The following is an 18,141-nucleotide window of genomic DNA, read 5'->3' on the forward strand; positions in this document are numbered from 1 at the left end:
GAGATTAATTAACTTCTGTAAAATTTATAGTAGCAAATACTCTTTATGAAAAGCCACAGGAGCACTACTGCTACCCTGGTGGAGATGGGCTATAATATTAAAATGTAAAGGCAAGTCAGTTCTATCAATATATGTGTCTCTTGTTTTCATGCACACATCTGAGCCACAATGTCCACTGATGTATAAGAGTCAATCTAGATGAAATTACCCCAATTTATGGATGTGTTTAAAGTTGGAACTTTTAACCTGGGCCACACTGAAGCTAAAGTGAGAAAAAAACAAACAAACAAAACCAAACCAAAAAACAAAACTCCAAACAATAACAACAACAACAAAAAAAAGACATTCAAAATAAGACCCTGCATGCCATGAAGTCTGGCACAATCTTAACCTGTAACAAGGCCATAAATGAGCTTATGGCACTCTCAAGTATTACCACACTGACATTGAATTTGATATATCTTACAGATGGCAGTATTTTGCCATAGCCGGGAGAAGGTCTTGGCAGGGAAGCACAGAAGAAAATAAAATCTTCAGCTTTTAGAACTGGATTTTCAGAAACTGGCCTCCATGTTTGTGACATCTGAAGCTAGTCTAGAAATAAAGCCTTTAATTTCCTCTGTAGCTGTTGCCAAGAACACAAGGAAATCTTGAATAGAAAAGGAGGAGATGAATGAAGTGGGATGTGGAAGATAAGGATTCGCAGCAAACAGCACAATGTTATGGTGTTCTCCCATGGCAGAGGAGAAAACACTGGGGATGGGTCCACCTGCAAAATCTCAGACTACCAGAAGTAAACCTTAACTACCAAAATCCCCCAACATATTTGTGAACAGTAATGGTCTAGGATACCAAACCTGGCGGCACACAAAGGCTTTCTATACAGCTTACATCTTTGTGAATTAGATTAGCTTTCCATGATTTGTATTTACCTGCAAAACCACCATAACAAGGCAAAAGAAATGAAAAGACCGCACTACTCAAAACCAGCACCAATAAAAAACTGGAGCTCAGTTAAGAGAAACCTCTACTTGTTTCCAGCATGACCCAAATGTTGCTGTAATGAGTAACCATCCTCTATATCTTCATCCCTCCTCCGCTGGGAATATCGGGACCGCAGGGTCAAGGCCAGGGCCATGGGTTGTCAGGGCAGTGTGGTTCCATCCATCTGTGACCAGCCCCTTCCCACAGCCCCCAGTGAGGTGAGCTGGGCCAGGCTGGGGACAGTGATCAGGGTCAAGAATGGCCCAGCCATCCTCAGTGCCCACCACAATTCCCAGAGCTGGCCAAGAAGGCAGCCCCTGAGCTGGGTGATGGGCTGGAAGGGGGTACAGTTGTGGTTAGGGTGGTGCCCGTTTCAGTAGAGCCCAAGACTGGGCAGGGTTATGTGAGTCAGGACCAAGGCAAATCGCTTTGAAGAGGAGGGTGAACCCCATGGAGGTTTCTCACAGCTCCCCTCAGGACTGGACGGCTGTGCCCCCAGGCAAGGAAGTCAAACATCAGGTGGAAGTGGATAAGGGATGTGCCCATGACCCTTGTGTGTATAATTTGTACCCATAGATATATATGCACCAAATCTACTGCTCTTCTGAGCATCCAGGCAGTGAGTAAACACAGTGCTGGCTTCATTGCCTCCCTGCCCTGGCCAGCCTCACCAGGTCCACAGGGGATAGTGGTTCTTCACTCTCCTCTTTCAGTAGGAGGATTTACTCATAGCACGTTCCCACTCCACCTGGAAAAGAGGAGCCAGAAGGCATGGTGAGTCACCACTGCCTCACTGCAGTGCCCTCTGGGTGCTCCACCGTGCCTCCTGCTCCACAAAAGAGAACTGGTAAAATCCCAGATGATTCACAGTCTCTCACTGAAAGCAACATTTACCATCCAGAAGAAAGAGGGCAACTGTGCACAGAAGGCTTTTAAATTTGATGGGCAAGGCTCCTAAAAAACATAGGAACCAGGCCTCCAGCCTTCTGTGGTCTTCCTAGCAGTGCTCCTTGACATACTGAGTAAAAGCTGCCGGTAGCGTGTAAGATATTACAAGATAAACTCAAAAAATTGTAGGATTTAAAAACAGAGAGAAGAAAACATATGCATATCCCTGCACATGCAAGCCGATACACAAACAAGTGGGGAAAAAACCCTCATAAAAGAGCCTCCTAAGTTTTGATTCATTTTTATCTATTGATAAATGAAAACTACTGCACTATCACTAAGAGGAAGGTCGCTGGTTTGTGTTCTCCAAAAGGTTCAGTAGCCCTTTGATTAAACAGGACTGGGAATCACTACCATAAAGCAGTCATCACTGCAGCAGCAGAGATCCTCCTGAGTAAATTAGATCTGCACTGTACGGCAGCAACTCAATTGAAAGGAGCTATTTGCTCTTCAGCCCGTTCTTTAATGTGTTTTTTTTAAAATTGTTGAGAGAGTGAAAGAATGTTTTATAACGATCATTCTGCTGTGGGTAGTGGAAATACTGTATCAAGAGCAGCTCTAAAAGGTGTGTTGGGAGCTAGTTTTTCATATGAGATACTCATTTACTGAGGATACTACTTTAGAGAGCCAGCTTGTAATTTCACATCATTTTTCTTTTCATTTCCTTGACCATTTTTATTTCAAATAAAGTTGTTCAAATGATCTCCTCAGCTCCTAGGTTTTTTTGATATCGTTAGTTTATGTCTTTATCTCTTTATTGTTTCCCAGTTCCTAAAAGTAGTCACCCTTCTACCATGCGCTAGCTTTCCTTGTGACATCTTCAAGATTAAGGAAGATAAAGGTTATAATAAAGTCATAAAACAATGGATTTTGTATCCTGATTTTTCTCTCCTTAGGAGCTCTTCAAAACTGCCATTAGACATGACTTCAGGTTCCAGCCTGTAAATGCAGAAGGCAAATGGGCAAAGCCACCAAAAGCAGGGTGGCACACATCACATACTAGGGTACGTGGGTTAAAAAGGGAAAAGCGGCTGCTACCTTTTTTGCAACACAGTGTCAAAGTCTACCTTACAGAACTGCCCAAAGCTTATCAGAGATAGCTAAAATTTCTATACTTCCTCCAGTGAGTAGCTCAATACCTTTTTCCTCAATCTGCACTAGCTGAGAGCTTTTTAAAAAATGAGCAAGCATGACTCATTTTTATGACCAAAGCACCATTCACAAAATGCTTTCCAACCAGATTGCAGTTCAAATAAGACATGTGTATTGTTGCAAAACAAAATATGCTGGCTGAACAGAATGTATTCATCTATATTAGTTTTTCTTTCTAAATCCAGCACACTGGGAGCTAAATTAATCTGCTGAGTGCTAAATTCATCTACTGAGAGCTACTGTAGATTCAGGGAAATGTTTTGAGTGCTGTAGCAAACAAGTCTCCCTCACTCAGGAGCCCTCTGTGGGCTGTTGGTGTTTTAACCATTTTGTCTGCTTCCAAGCAAGCGAGCAGCTGATAGATGAGGGAAACACTCATTGATTTGCAGTGGCAGCACCACAACCAATCAGCCCTAGAATGAGGCACAATCACGAATCTCTCCAACTATGCATATTTATATGCAGCTGTCGTACCTCCGAGTCTCCAGGGAATACTGAGTGCTTGTGTGGCCACCAAGACACACAATGCTACCCTGTAGTCTGCTCTCACTTAACTATGGTAGGGAAACATGGAATATACTGAAATACCTTTCATTTTGCCTGGTTAGGCTACCCCAGCAAAGTACATGTCTAATACGGGTACACTATATTCCCATACATTCTTATTCAAGAGGCATTTTCAAAGGGCCAAATAATTTAAAGGAAACAAACATCTTGAAAAAATGTGTTTTCAGTAGTGTAGGCTGAGCTACAACAATATAATAACAGACAAGCATATTGCCAACAGTGTCAGAAAACCTTGTGGTACTGAGTAAAGAGAAAGAACCTTCCCTTATCCCAGCAATGGTGGCTCTGCACAGGCAGCAGCCAGGGTTGTGAGACCTGTCCTGGTTGCAGGCAGGCAGCTATGCTCTGCACAGGCAGCAGCTAGGGTTGTGAGACCATGTAACTCCCCAGCTCAGAGATGGGGGACAGGCATTTGGAAGAGTGAAGTGGGGGTTTCCTTTTGGCTTAGCAAACCATAAGACTTGAAAATATACCCAAAAAGGGAGAGGTCTGTGGAGCTGAAAGAGAGAAGTCTTGGTAAACGCAAATAGCAAAATGGCTCTGTAAAAAACAAACCCCAGGAATTTGGCACTGGTAGGAAGGTTAGTGAAGCAAATCCACTAAGGATTCAGAGGGGACTGCTAACACATCTAATGGTCAAACCATTATGTCTACTGAGGAAGAAGGACATTTAAAGTTGCTTCTTACAGTGTATGGGAATACAAAGCTTCTGCAGACTTGTATCAGAAGAAGGACAATGCTGGAACCCAAAGTGTGCAACATCCAGAAGGAGCTGAAACAAAGCCTACAGCCTCCATGTACAGGTGAGTTTGCCTGCCTCTGGTCAGGCTTCCCACAGCTGAGCTCACTGGCACATTCCCTTGAGGAAAGTCCATCCAAGAAGCTCCCTTGGGCTCCTAAGTTACACAGAAAACTTCCCCTCCCGGGTTGGACCTTGCTGTTCAAGCAAAACCATACCTGCAAACTAGAGTGGCACATAAAAGGCTGAAATCTAAAATAAGTAAAATCCAAAGTCACAAATAATATTTATATATATTCCTAAAACAACTTCACTGACTTGCTGGGAATATTGCGTTTGCTACTCTCTTGCAAGCCAGACATACTAGAATATAAAAGAGGGAAAAGAGAACAGAATAGAGTATTTACAATTGAAAAAAAGATTATAATCAGGTTTTAGTTATTGTGGTAATCACTTATAAATTTGATCTCACTACTAAATTATTCTCATATTTCAGTTTCAAAGAACAATAGAAAAAGGCTACCACTAAATGCCAGAAAAGAAATCTACATACAGTATATATGCTAAATAAAACTGCTAATCTGAGAAAGATTGTTGCAGAAATCTACATCATTATAAGATCAAACTCCAAGTGGTATTGTATCAAAATGATGAAAATCCTGTATGGATCAGGAAATGAAGCAAATGGACCTATTTTATCTTCAAGTTTATTACTGAAAATGGGTTTTACGATTTGCTGTGCATAGTTAAAGTGCTACCCAGACAAATTACAGCTGCTCTTTTAACCTGAACATAAGATGGCACAGTTCCAGCCAATCTGAAGTATGGTTTCTAGGCAGGACGTCAAATCTCAGCCCCCTGGGTTCCAGAATGATGGATTGAACCTTGAAAGTTGCAGCAGAGCAGCATATGTGATTTCTGTACTGTATTTTGATCACTCATGAATATATTAAAGCATGTCCATGCATGCTATTCAAAGCTTTGGTTTATTGCTTTAAACTACTATTAAGAAAAAATTAGCAATTTTTTCCAAAGGTAAACAAACACACTAAAAATGGAATGCTAATTTAAACGTAAAAGACCTGGTTATAAATTTTTGAGGGTTTTTTGCTTGTTCACTGAAGAGGATATTAGATAATGATGCAGTGAAAGGACACAATTTTAGAAGCCAGATCTCACAAAACTACTGGCATATGCTGCCTACAAATTTAAAAAAAAAAAAAAAAGAATAAAAAGAAGCTATGAATCTTTGCATTATCAACTACTGCAAGCACATAACAACAATGAATCTTTTTAAGAACGTTTTTTGGCATGCAAACACACTATCCAAATGTTAGACATCAGATACACTTTCCCACCTGCTCATTCTGATGCTCCAAATGTTGTCATACCCCATTTCTTTAATTTATTTTCCTCTTTTCTGTGTCTTTTTTCCCTTCAAGAGTGATTTCCCTACAAAATTATAATTCAATCCAATTAAAAATACCCCCTAAAATGCCCCTTAGAAAACTTGGGGAAGGTGAAGGATGTTACTATCACACATAGAGGCTATTGCAGAGTTCAGCCGGATTATGTGCTTGAGGACAGACTCCTGAGGGGCTCTGGGCTCAGCCTCTGAACACCATCACAGCACAAGAAATAAATATGTTCCAACATCATCATATTGCGTGGTGAACCTCACTGAAGCCTGTATCTATCTGCTCAAGGTGCATGTAAATGCACACTGTAGAGTTTTCAGAATCAGGGACAGACTAGACTTCCTACAAGACTGAGGCTGCTTCAAGGGGAACACACTTTTAATAGAAGTAAAGACAAAAAAAAAAAGTGGAAATTCCACATACAGCAATTTAATGAATGACTTGTGCAACTCAGCATTTTAAAAAATCCTAATTTACATACTTTTCAGCTAGTTAATGTCTGCCTCCAGGACATGGTTTTAAACACCGTATTAACATTGTGACTTTTCTGCTTTTTTAACTTCTATGGTTTTACTTTCAGAATTCTCTTGTTTATGATGACAATAAAAAATACTTTGATTACAATTTAGTAACAGTTACCAGCTTCTAGTTCAAGGCTGACTTTGAATATATCCTAAAACCATATTGGCTATATATTTTCTATCATGTAAGCGCATACAGTACAATTTCAGAATCTGGTTAATTTGTGTTTCTGTAAGACAAATGTCTTAAAATCAACCTACAGCTTTTAAAGTTATTACATTGACCAAGACCATATTATAGACTCACATGGAAGACTGAGACAGGAGGGCACCTCTGGAGATTTGCTGGGCCAGCTCAGCACAGAGCAAGTTGTTTAGGGCTGTGTTCAGTTGGATTTTAAATGTCTCCAAGGATGGAGAATCTACAGTCTCTCTGAGCATTCTGCTTCCTTGCTGGCCACCCCCAGAGTAAAAAGTTGTGGGGTGGAGTTTTTTTTTGTTTTGTTTTGTTTTTTTTCTTCAAATAGTCTTTAAATAGAATAGCTTATCATCTTTTCACTGAATACCACTCAGCCTGGCTCCATGTTCTGTACTGCATCACTAGTTCTGTGTACACATCACACACATAATGTGTTGTATTTAAACTTAAGAAACTAACATGGTTAGAGTTCATTAGCTTACAGATAAGCCTTCCTATCCTTCCATGTTTTTAGCACACAGTTGAGGGCATGACACTAACAACAAAAAAAGGAAACACGATGTTCTAACTTAAAAAGAAAGATGGCAGGAATCCTTATTATCTTAGTGTCCTGATCTTTGCTCATAAGCATATGCAGAGAAACCAGATACGACTGGGTGAAATTCAGTTTAGATCCTCAGGGTTTAAAAATACTTGATTGGGGGTTATTTTGTACATTTCAAAGAAAATTAAGCACTGAGATTTCTTTGAAACCTAAGGCATTTCAGGTGTGAAAAGCAAATCCTTTCAGTTTTCGTTTGTTCTTCAAACAACACTGTGGACTACAAAATAGGTTTTAAAATTTTACTGTATTTAAGGTTTCTAACATCTTCTTTGTTACTACTGAACTTTTCATGATAAGGGCTATGAAGAAACACCTCTTAAATTGGAAGCATAATTATACTGAAATTAAAAGGAAGTTTAAATTCCAAAATTAATTCAATTGATGTTTTTAATAAAGGTGTGGAAAATTAAGACTGGGACTGTAAGATATGATGTAGAATTTGAAATCTTTTGAAAATTTGTACTTTGGAAATCTGCTTGAGTCCACATGCAAAAAAAGGTGGCTACCAGACAAGCTGCTGCATCACTAAGCAGTTCACCTTTTTATTATTATTCTAAATCTATGTATGTTGCTACTATATGCAGCCCATAAATAAACCTAACAGTTAGGTAAAGCTAATTAATTAGCTATAACATTTGATATGAGGATCACTATAGTTAATTAATTATACTCTATATAAAAAATTACTTGGAATGAAATCTGTCTAATGTAAACTGCTGCTGCTTTTGGCCAAGCTCATTCACTCAATGAATCACATGAACAAACAACCTCAACAGTTCAACAATAGTTTAAATTTGTCTTTTGTTTGTAATTGATCATTTGGTATTTTAACTGGCCAGCTTTCCAGGCTTATGATTCTATACTTTATCATCCTTATGCTTAATTTGGTGTCAATTGCTGAACACTTCTTTCTTAGTTATTTCATTCTTTGATGTCTTGCAAAAGTGGGAGACTGAAGTCTTTATTTATTCAAAATTAAAGCAGAGAGCACACAGCAACAAATCCTCCAAACTCCTTTTACAACACTTCTGGAAAAAAGCAAACAAAACATGCAAAAGACTTCATACCTTTCTACCTGTTCCATCATCAGACCCTCTACTGGACCAGGTACAAACTGCAGAGGTTGGAGATTGCTATGAGACAGACATCAGGACTATGAACAACTTGGTCCAAACACGGCAATAGAGCAGCAGGGAGAGACCTCCAGGCCTGGGTCAAGGCAAGCCAGACAGGCAGCTTTCCTCTGCTTGCCACAAACTCAGACTCAGGATATTACTTATCACTCCCAGCAGTGAAATTTTGACTCTGCTGAAGTCAATGGCAAAACACTTGTATAACAGGCCAAAATTTTGCCTAAGTTTATTACTGACTTTATAGTGGTGACAAAATCTGATATCCTATTTCCAAACTCTTAAGACACCAGCTGCCTTCCTGTTTAGGATCACATATTACCATAATGTTTTTCCAATTATTAAATAGATATCTGTAACCATAAAAATAAAACCAAAGAAGAAATAAAAAGGAAAGCAAAATCAAAATAAGACTACTGCTAACATTTAGCAAATATGTTCTAAGTACAACAAATGAATTTTCCAATGTAAAGGCACCAGTTTATTACCAAAATACTTCTTTCCTTTGTATGGAAACTAAGTTCTCTTTTGTCTTTTTTCCTTTATTATTTTTTTGTTACTATTCATTATCATTAAATTTCCTGTAATTAAAACAACCGAATTAAAAACACATGTCTGCCTGTGAAGCCAATGCTTCACAACATACTGAAATCCCAGAACCATGTCTAGCCATGAAAAAGGAGATCAGCTTTCATTATTGCTACAGGATTTATTAAAACAGTACAGCTACAAGCCCTGTCTGCTGCCCTATCAGACAGTACCTGTACCTGTGAATATAAGCACTGCATAGCTTGAAAGTCATCTTATAGAGCATGACATTGTAATGTAAAACTTCAGTTTCCAACATATGTGCTGATCTGACATTTGAGAGTCCATATAATAAGTTTGGGATATCCATTATTTTAAATAAACTCAGAAACACTCACTTTTATGAGACCAAATCAAGGAAACGCTGTTGAAGTAATATATTTCTAGACCCCACTGGCCCAATAATTTTTCAAGAATATAGTTTACCTGCCACTTCCACGTCTTTACATGGTTTGCTTTGTCATTTTGCAATTGCAGTTTATAATGTATTATTTACTCCAATCTGCACCTGTCAATTTTATTTGGCTTCACTTTCTACCTGTGGACCTAAAGAAAAAATGCCTTTTTAAGTAAAGTTTTCACATCACAGTAATGAAATACTAGATAATTCTTTTCAAGTAATATGACAGCTGCTTTCAAAGAAAGAGAAAATTATTGTGCCTAGAGAGTGATACTGCCTAAAGATACTGAAAACGCTTGTGCTTACAGTTTCCGATGCACCAACTTGCTGTGAAATGCCATTTCTCAGCTACACAAGGGCATTTCAGACCATGTCTGCTTTTCAGGTCCAGTCCTATCCTTTCATATGTAGGAGAGCTCTTCATACATTATCTGACTGGCATTTAGAAAAATGCATTACAGTAGGTTTTACAGGATGCCATTTGTGTATTCATAATAAGCAGAAAAAAAACTAGGAATGAACTCCAAGTACTGTGTGAAGAGCAAAGAGCAATACTTTCAGTACAATCTCCTTTTCAACTCTCATTTTATATGCTTGGCTTATATGCTGAAACACACAAAAATGGCAGCTTTGCATCCTTCTTATGACGAGCACTGTATGTGTAAAGACACAAGCCAACTTCCATTTTTATCTTAGTCTTTTAGATGCAATATTGACATTTTCTTAGATTATGATAAAAGTTGTAATGATTTAAGAGTTGGTCTCCAGGAATAAAATTGATTAAAATCTGTGTCGAAATACATAAATGAGAATTTTGCAATTGTACAAATTTCGAGCAAATACCATCAGGCAATATGTTCTCTGTGACACAGAACTTGTTCTTTCCAGTATAAAATACAGGAGAAGGATCACTCTTTGAAGCCGTGTAGCACTGTCCATAATTAAAAAACAAAGCAAATTTCAAAGCATGAGAAGACTATGCAACATTTCAACTCTTGGAGAAAAGAGTGAGGTGGGAATTTTGAAATTTGCTTCAGGCCAGTTATAAGAATCCTCCTTTCATTTTCCTCAAGTGTAATAACACACATTACAGGAGCTCAAACCAGAGGGCAATAACTTTCTATGGCTCCGCTTCTGGTACCTAACTTACCTCATTTAAGAAGGCACATTTCTGTGCCTATCAATGGACAGAGAGGGGCTCTTCCAAAGGGAAAAATTCCAATTGCTTTTTTTTTCTGAACTGTCTTTTAACATCAAATTATGGAAATATTCCCCAAACTCTGCAAGAATGGGTGCCTGAGAACCATATCACAAGATAAGGGACTCCAATGAATGATTAAATTCTACTTCTGTCTGTCTCTACTGAGGGCACAGTAAGTAGACTTTTAAGCCTAGAAACTACAGAAAATTCTTCAAAAGCTATAACTGAACTATAAGAATAAGGAATTATCGCAAACTTTTAGAAAATACTGTGCTACATAGGTAAAGGCTCAGCTGAGCTAAAGCACTGCACTGTAAGAAAAACACACAATGATCTCATTTAATTACCTGCATAATATCAACTTGAAATAACTTAATTGAGCAAAAGAACCTTAGGACAGGATGCCACTTCTTTTTTTAAACAAAACCTCCAAAGCTATGCCTCATAACCAGCACAAACAAAAGCTTTGCAAAAGCCATAATCCAAGATCAGTAAACAAAGAGAGAGGTGTCCAGTGAATGTTTGATACAGTAGTTACTCTCTGCTTTCAAGAAGGAAAAAGAGGCAGGAGTACCACTGGGAATGAGCAGTAGGAAGGGGTTGAGCAGAACAGACTTAGATGAAAGCAGAAGCCACTCTGGTACAAAACTGAGATGCCTCAAAGCTTTTACAGTGAACACTGGAGAATGTCAAAATCCAGAAAAGAAACTTCCAACTGGATTTCAGAATGAAGATGTGGCCAATGGAAGAAACCCAAGTGTGATACCTCAATAGATTTCCAGTGTGATGGGCCTATATTGCTGAATTTTAAGTGCACTGTCCTTGTGGAGAAAAGGCTCTAAGGAAAAACATAGCAGCAAGTACAGCAGTTAAACTACTAAGTGACAGAGGAAAACAGGAAAAAAAATCTCATGGAAAAAAGACATGGGGACTATACACAGCTTTTATTTCAAAGCTTAATTCTTCATTTCAGACTGAATTCTTTCTGAAATTCAATTAGGATTTCTTCCTGCCTGCAGTTTATAGGATGGTAAAAGTCACTTTGACACCACTTTTGTGCTCTCAGAGGTAAAGACTCAAGTGTTTGACTGTCAGTGGACCCAAATAAATGAAACATCTATATAACATCTATATAACAAGACCACTATTCCTTCCTAACTTCTTTTCAAGGAAAACATTGAAAATAAATCTTTTTTACTTTATTCTGGTATATTTTCCACTAGGGCATGGTGAACACAATCTTATATAGGCCATTTTGCTAGCTATTGTGATACAACATTAAGCTGCTGAGAAGAGAACACTTGTTACAAAATCAACAGAACAAAAACCTCAGAATCTGTTTTCTTGCTTTAACTGTGAGACTTTGGGTATGCATAGATATCAAGACGAGAAACAGAAGTGAGTGTGCATGAGTAAAAAATAAACGGAAAACAGCTGAACTAGTACTGTAATTCTAGGATAATGGGCCTGATGCCTCCCCTTCTGTTTTGTAAATATTTTTTCAAGTATTTCCTATATTTCCCATTGACAGCTGTTTCCCTGTTTTCAGTTATAAACAACGTGGGTAATGAGACACAAGGTAGAAAGTGACTTTTGTCTGGCTGGAAAATGTTCTATGAGATGACACATGATTCACCTCAGCATATTTTAAAAATTCTATCTGTGAAAGCACTATTGATGTTTAACTTGGAATTTGGTCAGGGAGGAGGAAGCACATCTGGGTTCTTAGCTCCAAAAATCTTGTATTATGTAGTTTTCCAGAAATATCACCTCACAAATGGAGTCTCACTTCTAATTTCATTCGCCAGTTGTTCTAGTCTGAGGGTTGTACCTCATCAGTCTTCCATGCTGCCATAATCTTTTCTAGACTGTGTCATGGATTCCTCATTGCCTGCTGGCTCATTACTCAGGAATAATTACTCAGGAATACACTCTAATAAATTATTTCAGGTTAAAACAGGTCTTTCAACACATATTTCTTAGATGGAATGGTTTTTAACAGGCAAAATGTCAGAGATCACCGAGATGTGATTTGGGTATGCTCTGAAAACTTTGAAATCTCACTCAGGATTATCCACCTCCTTGAGATGTCCCTTCCTCCTCCCTTTTTCATAATTTCAGGTCACAACAAATCCCTGTTTGTTTTCTCTTCTGCTCCTGGATTTCTAAAATCTCATCATAAATCTGACATCTATTGCAGAGATACTCTTGTGGACTTTCTTTCAATTCCCACTGCAAGCTCAGATTTCTAAATTCTGACTCCTTTGATACTAATCCTCTGTAGGATTTTTTTTTGGCAACAACAGTGCTCAACAGCTTCTTAATTTTTAAAAGTAATAGAAAAATAAGAGTTTGCCACAAAAGAAAAAAATCAGTTGTTTTGTGCTCAAAAGATGAATAATACTTTGAGTGAAATACAAGACCAACATGGAAGGGCAGCAAAAAGCCCAGATACTGCCTTATTCCTACATTTGCCCTATAATTATTTTGACCTAATTTGTCACATTTGAGGTATTCAAATAGAAGTTCTCAGCACCTCAACTGCCCAACTGCACACCAGAAAAGATCATGGTGCAGACCACATCATATCTGTTGTCTAAAACCTGCTAAAAAATCCCTGTCTTAAATTCAGCAGTGAAAAAGATGGAAACACTCAGAGGAATCAGTTTATGGAAGGAAATAGGCAAACCCAGAGGAGATGGAAGCTCAGGGCAGCAATTTCTACATGTTTGTATTCAAGATTATTTGTAGTGCAATGGCATGCATGCAAGTTTCATGTAATATATTTATAATGGTGTAACATATACTGGCCTTGAGTAAATAGGCAACTAAGCTCTTCTCTACAACTTAAAAGTGGATGGGAGAAATAATGCAGAGAAAGAAGTTTGCCTTGTACATGAAAAGTCTAATGCATGCAATGGTTTGTGAATTTTTTCTTTTTTTTTGTCCTTCTGTGTTTGGTTTTAATGAAACCTGAGGGAACAGAAAATTTTCTACCTAAGATAAAAAGAAAAATGAATTTTCAAAGTCCACACCACTCAAGTGGATTACACTACTTAAAATTCAGCAGGCACTGATGAGAAACTCTCTTTTCCAAGATTCTTCTTGACATACTGTGGTGCTACTTTAAATTTGCATCAAGATGAATTTTACCAAAATTCCGACTATGAGCTGGGAGCCATGGTGATCAGTTGGTCATCTTTTAATGTTATTTTTATATGTCTTTAAGTACAAAGAGTTTCATCTGCAATTGAAAACTCTATTTTTCAGTGCACATATAGATTTTTATGCACATCTTCGACTCAGGAACCTCACAGTTCCTAGTACTTTTGGACATAATTTGCAAACCTGTGTATATTTAAATGTGCTTTCTGGAATCCTTACCTTGCTGACATTCTTGTTGTAATTTCAGACCACGTGGTCTTTACTCAATCATTAATTATATCCTTTTCTTACTTTACTTTAGTGCCTTCTTTTCTGTGTTTCACAGAGTTGGGTTTTCTTTTTTTTTCCCCCACTTGTATTCAAAACAGCACAAATCAGAATTTTCTTCCTTTTCTTCCAAGACAACAAACATCTCCAACACACCCTTCGCTCCCTTACTCCATCTATTTTTGTTGATGTTTTTTTATTTGATCTAACAGATTTGGTTTGGATGTCCTGGTGTATTTTGTCCCCATGCTATGTTTGCTTTCCATTTTGAGAGTTTCCTGGCAGACAGGGGCTGTAAATTTGCTTTGTAGAGCACTGAAACAAACAGTCTGCTCTTAATGAGTAAGGTACTTGGTTGCTCAGGAGGAACAGGTGGTTTTCACCATGTAATGAGACATTCTGCCCTATATTTCTGTGTCAAAAATCCATCATATTTTAAAGATACAGCAGCCCACTGTAACTCTAACTAATACAACGCAACTTTGCAGTCTACCATTTTTTATCAAGGGTTTGTCATTCATCTGTTCTCAAAGCTTATTCATAGTATGTTACAGAATCCATCGGCAAAACACAGACTCCATGTACTCATCTTTTATGTACCAAAGGATTTGTTTAGCATTAGACACACATTCTCAGCATTGTACATTACATGTCTGTTTCATTTACTGGTAAGAAAAGGTTAAAGTGAAATCCAAACAAAATTACCACAATGTTTCAAATCCCAAATTATCTTCCGCTATTCTTTAAGTACAAGATCTTCCCATAGGCACTTAGCCATTTAGGAAGCTGTCATGCTGAAGCTGAAATACTTATAACTTGTTAGGGTTTAGGTTTTCGGGTTTTGGATTGTCTTTTTTTTTTTTCCTCCAATCTACCACCATTTGCTAGGAAGCACTCCCCTTTATTTAAGCTTTTCTGAAGTAGGACTTTCCCCATGAATTTTCATTGGCACATTTCAGATGCCCATGGGAACAATGGATAGAGAAAAATGGAGCACAGAAAATTTGCTCCCGGACCAAGAACTCCAGGAAGGTTGCTCCTCACTATTTGGAAAACAGTGCAGGTATTCAGACACTGCACTAGGAAACACAACTGAAAATAGGAACAATGATAAATGCTGAAGAGCCCTCTTTTACCAAATGCCATCCACTGTATGTCTTGCCATACAAATCAGTTTGCCAGACATGTTATCATAATGAAAGAAATTTTTTTCTGACCAGTAAGTTTAATAACAAGAAGCAATGTGCATAAATTCCTCCTGAAATGTTAGAGAACTCTGTCTGTTGGATGGGCAGGAGTGAAGTAATATGACAATGTAGGAAATGATGGAGAAAATGGAATGACAGTTTCAAGAGAACACAAGGGATCCTCTAGTCCACAAAACAGCACCAGTTATTCTTGTCCTTCCTAAGACACTTGGCTAATGACTCCATTCAAACACTCCTTGTAAATCAGACCTTCAAAACCCCTGACTATCATCACTGTAATCTACCTCCTTGCTATACAGTGCCAAAACCAGGATATCATGCTCCAGACTACTAACACAGTCACAGCTAAGCAGGTAGTGCCTACCAACTGCAACTGCTTTCTCTGCACAGACATACATTTTAGCTGAACCACTGACAGAGAAACTCATGTCCTGTTCCTAAATGACTAAAGCCCTCTTCTCAGAGACCTACAATATGTCTTTAACATCTGAATTTGGAATCCAGTTCTAACAAGAGACTCTATAGCTCAATATAAAGAGCTCCATTAGTTGCATCACAGAAGAATTAAAAGAATATTTAGAACATATTTGCTTTTCCATACTTCTAGCAGTTGAATAAGCAATGATCAGAAACAATCTCAGCTCTGAAGCACTTGACTGGCAACCAGTAGAAATGGTCATGCAAGACAGGTAAGGAGGTGATGTATTTGTCTTCAGTGCTAGTGCCACAACTGATGACACTGCACAAGAATAGAAGGCACAATGCTCACATTTCTCGCTGATATTCCATCATAAGAACCTTAAAAAGCAAGGATATAATCAGTTTGAATGACAACCCTAGTAGGAGCTGTGTCTTTAAGCCTTCCTTAAAGAACAGTGAAACATTTCAACAGTATAATATTAGGAAACAGTAAAATACCAAGTGATTTCAGCCCAGTTAAATGGAGGGCTGATGGTGGGAGAAGGCAAGTTATCAGAGTCACGCAGCTGGGCAGTAGGATATGGATCCACTTGGAGGCCACCTTTGGCTTCCCAAGGATTCTGTCTTGCTGCTAATCATGCTGCCTTGGCTACAGATATGTACTGCACAGGTTTCACAGGCACTAAGGGAAAACCCAGAGGAGATGAAAGCTTGGGGCAACAATTTCTGCATGGTTGTATTCAAGATTATTTGTAGTGCAATAACATGCATGCAAGTTTCATGTAATATATTTATAATGGTGCAACACATACTGGCCTTGAGTAAATCACTAAGCACACAAGTTTCAGTGGTCTTATTTACATGAGTATATGAGACTTATCCACAGCAAAAACCTTCAAACTAAATTTTCTATACATTTCTGTTATCATCTACTTCATTCTCTCAAAGAATGAACCTGAAAACTCATGGCTTAAATTGATAATTTGTTAATGTTTCACTTTGTACAAAACCACAAGCACAATGATTAAAGGAGTACAAATATATGTTTGTCATATGATACAGTTAAAAGGAAATATTTTAGACAATTTTACCTCCAAAAAAAGGGCTAGTTCAGTAACAAAAAAAAAAGATACTTGAAAGGAAATGTGTCAATTCATTTTTCATTTAAAAAGGCAGAGTGTTTTGAAATTGCTCAAATATCCTATTTAGATATTTTCAAGATGAAAAAGTACTGGTTTAAAGTCCAAAACTACCTTTTTACATTTCTTTCCCCAAAGACAAATACAAATATGTAGATAAACAAACCAAAATGAAGTATTTCAAACTTACTGATGCTAAATATTTAACGATCTGATTCACCTTCCCCAGACTTTTACTTATAAAATAAACTGTATTTTATCTTTATTCAAAAAAATCTTAGTATACATGATAGTTATTTCCATCTTCAAGTTCTGTAAAGTCATTTCATTAAAATATTTGAAGAATATTTTTGATAATATTTTGAATGTATCTTTATTTCTTGCTTCTGAATTTTTTCATCATTAGAGACATATATTTTAAAAAATAGTCTTAATATTTAAGAGTTCTCCTTTTCCTGTGCCTTATTCTTCCCAAGGCCTTAGTCAATGACTTCTAACATTATAGACTATATTCTTATAGCAACTAATTTTGAAGTCACAGACAGAAGTCTTTAATTCAAGGTGAAGAATAGGTATCTGGGAGACATAAGAAGTGTTGGCAATGACTCTGATTGACAAGAAGTATTAAATCAACAACTCAAAACCTAAGACAAAAAAACCCCAAAACCCAACAAAAATAAACAAACCTGTTCTAGAGATAAAATGCAGCATCAGGCAGAGATTTGCAACTCTTTTTTTTTGTTTGTTTTTTGTCTGTGAAATAGGGAGCATTGTACTTGTTGAATCTGGAATGCTACCAAAAACAAAGACATAGATGTTCACATAAGGAAGTCCTTGCAAAATTGGCAAATACATAGAAGCAAAGGTATCCTGTTTCTCTACTCACAGTCATCAACCCACTGACCTCTTATAAAATTTTACTTAGTGTTTGGCAGAGGTTTATACCATAGGACGGAGGGTATTGCCTCATCTGTTTGAAGTACACTGGACAGGTTTGTTGCCCTTTAGGGGAGATACAACCTTGGTGGGTTGTCTTCTGCACTGACCGGCCAAGGCAAGATCTTTGCCTTGTTCATGTCCCTTGATGCACAGCCCCCAAGGATTTTTTGACTTGTCCTCCAGTCAAGTCAGCATTTTACTTTTTAGCTAATGACAATATGATTAATTAACAAGCACTCAAAATCCAAGGAGACACCCCTTCCAATATTTAATAACCTTTTTTTTTTTCAGTAAGCTACTTATTTTGTTTTATATATTTGAGCTTCTATGGAAACTGATCCTTTATCCAAAATGGTTATGTACAAACTGTAAGCAGGATTGTGGGTCTGGCCAGGGCTGGTCTCTGATCTGAGCAGCCACTTCATGAGAGTGACCACTAACAAGTCTTAATTGCAACAGACTGCAAGTTAAGTGCCTAAGTAATGTTCATTTTGCACATTTTCACATGTGAATGTCTGTATTTTTGTAGTAGTTTCTAAGTTTGATGTCAAT

General features: G+C 37.7%; 1 long non-coding RNA gene across 4 annotated transcripts in view; it reads right to left on the reverse strand.

Annotated features, from left to right (window-relative positions):
- LOC139680354 (uncharacterized) overlaps positions 1-18,141 on the reverse strand; it is a 238,218-nt gene that overhangs the window by 78,712 nt on the left and 141,365 nt on the right. The window lies entirely within an intron of this gene.

Source organism: Pithys albifrons, chromosome 1 (genome assembly GCF_047495875.1).
Source record: "Pithys albifrons albifrons isolate INPA30051 chromosome 1, PitAlb_v1, whole genome shotgun sequence".
NCBI classification, from domain to species: Eukaryota; Metazoa; Chordata; class Aves; order Passeriformes; family Thamnophilidae; genus Pithys; species Pithys albifrons.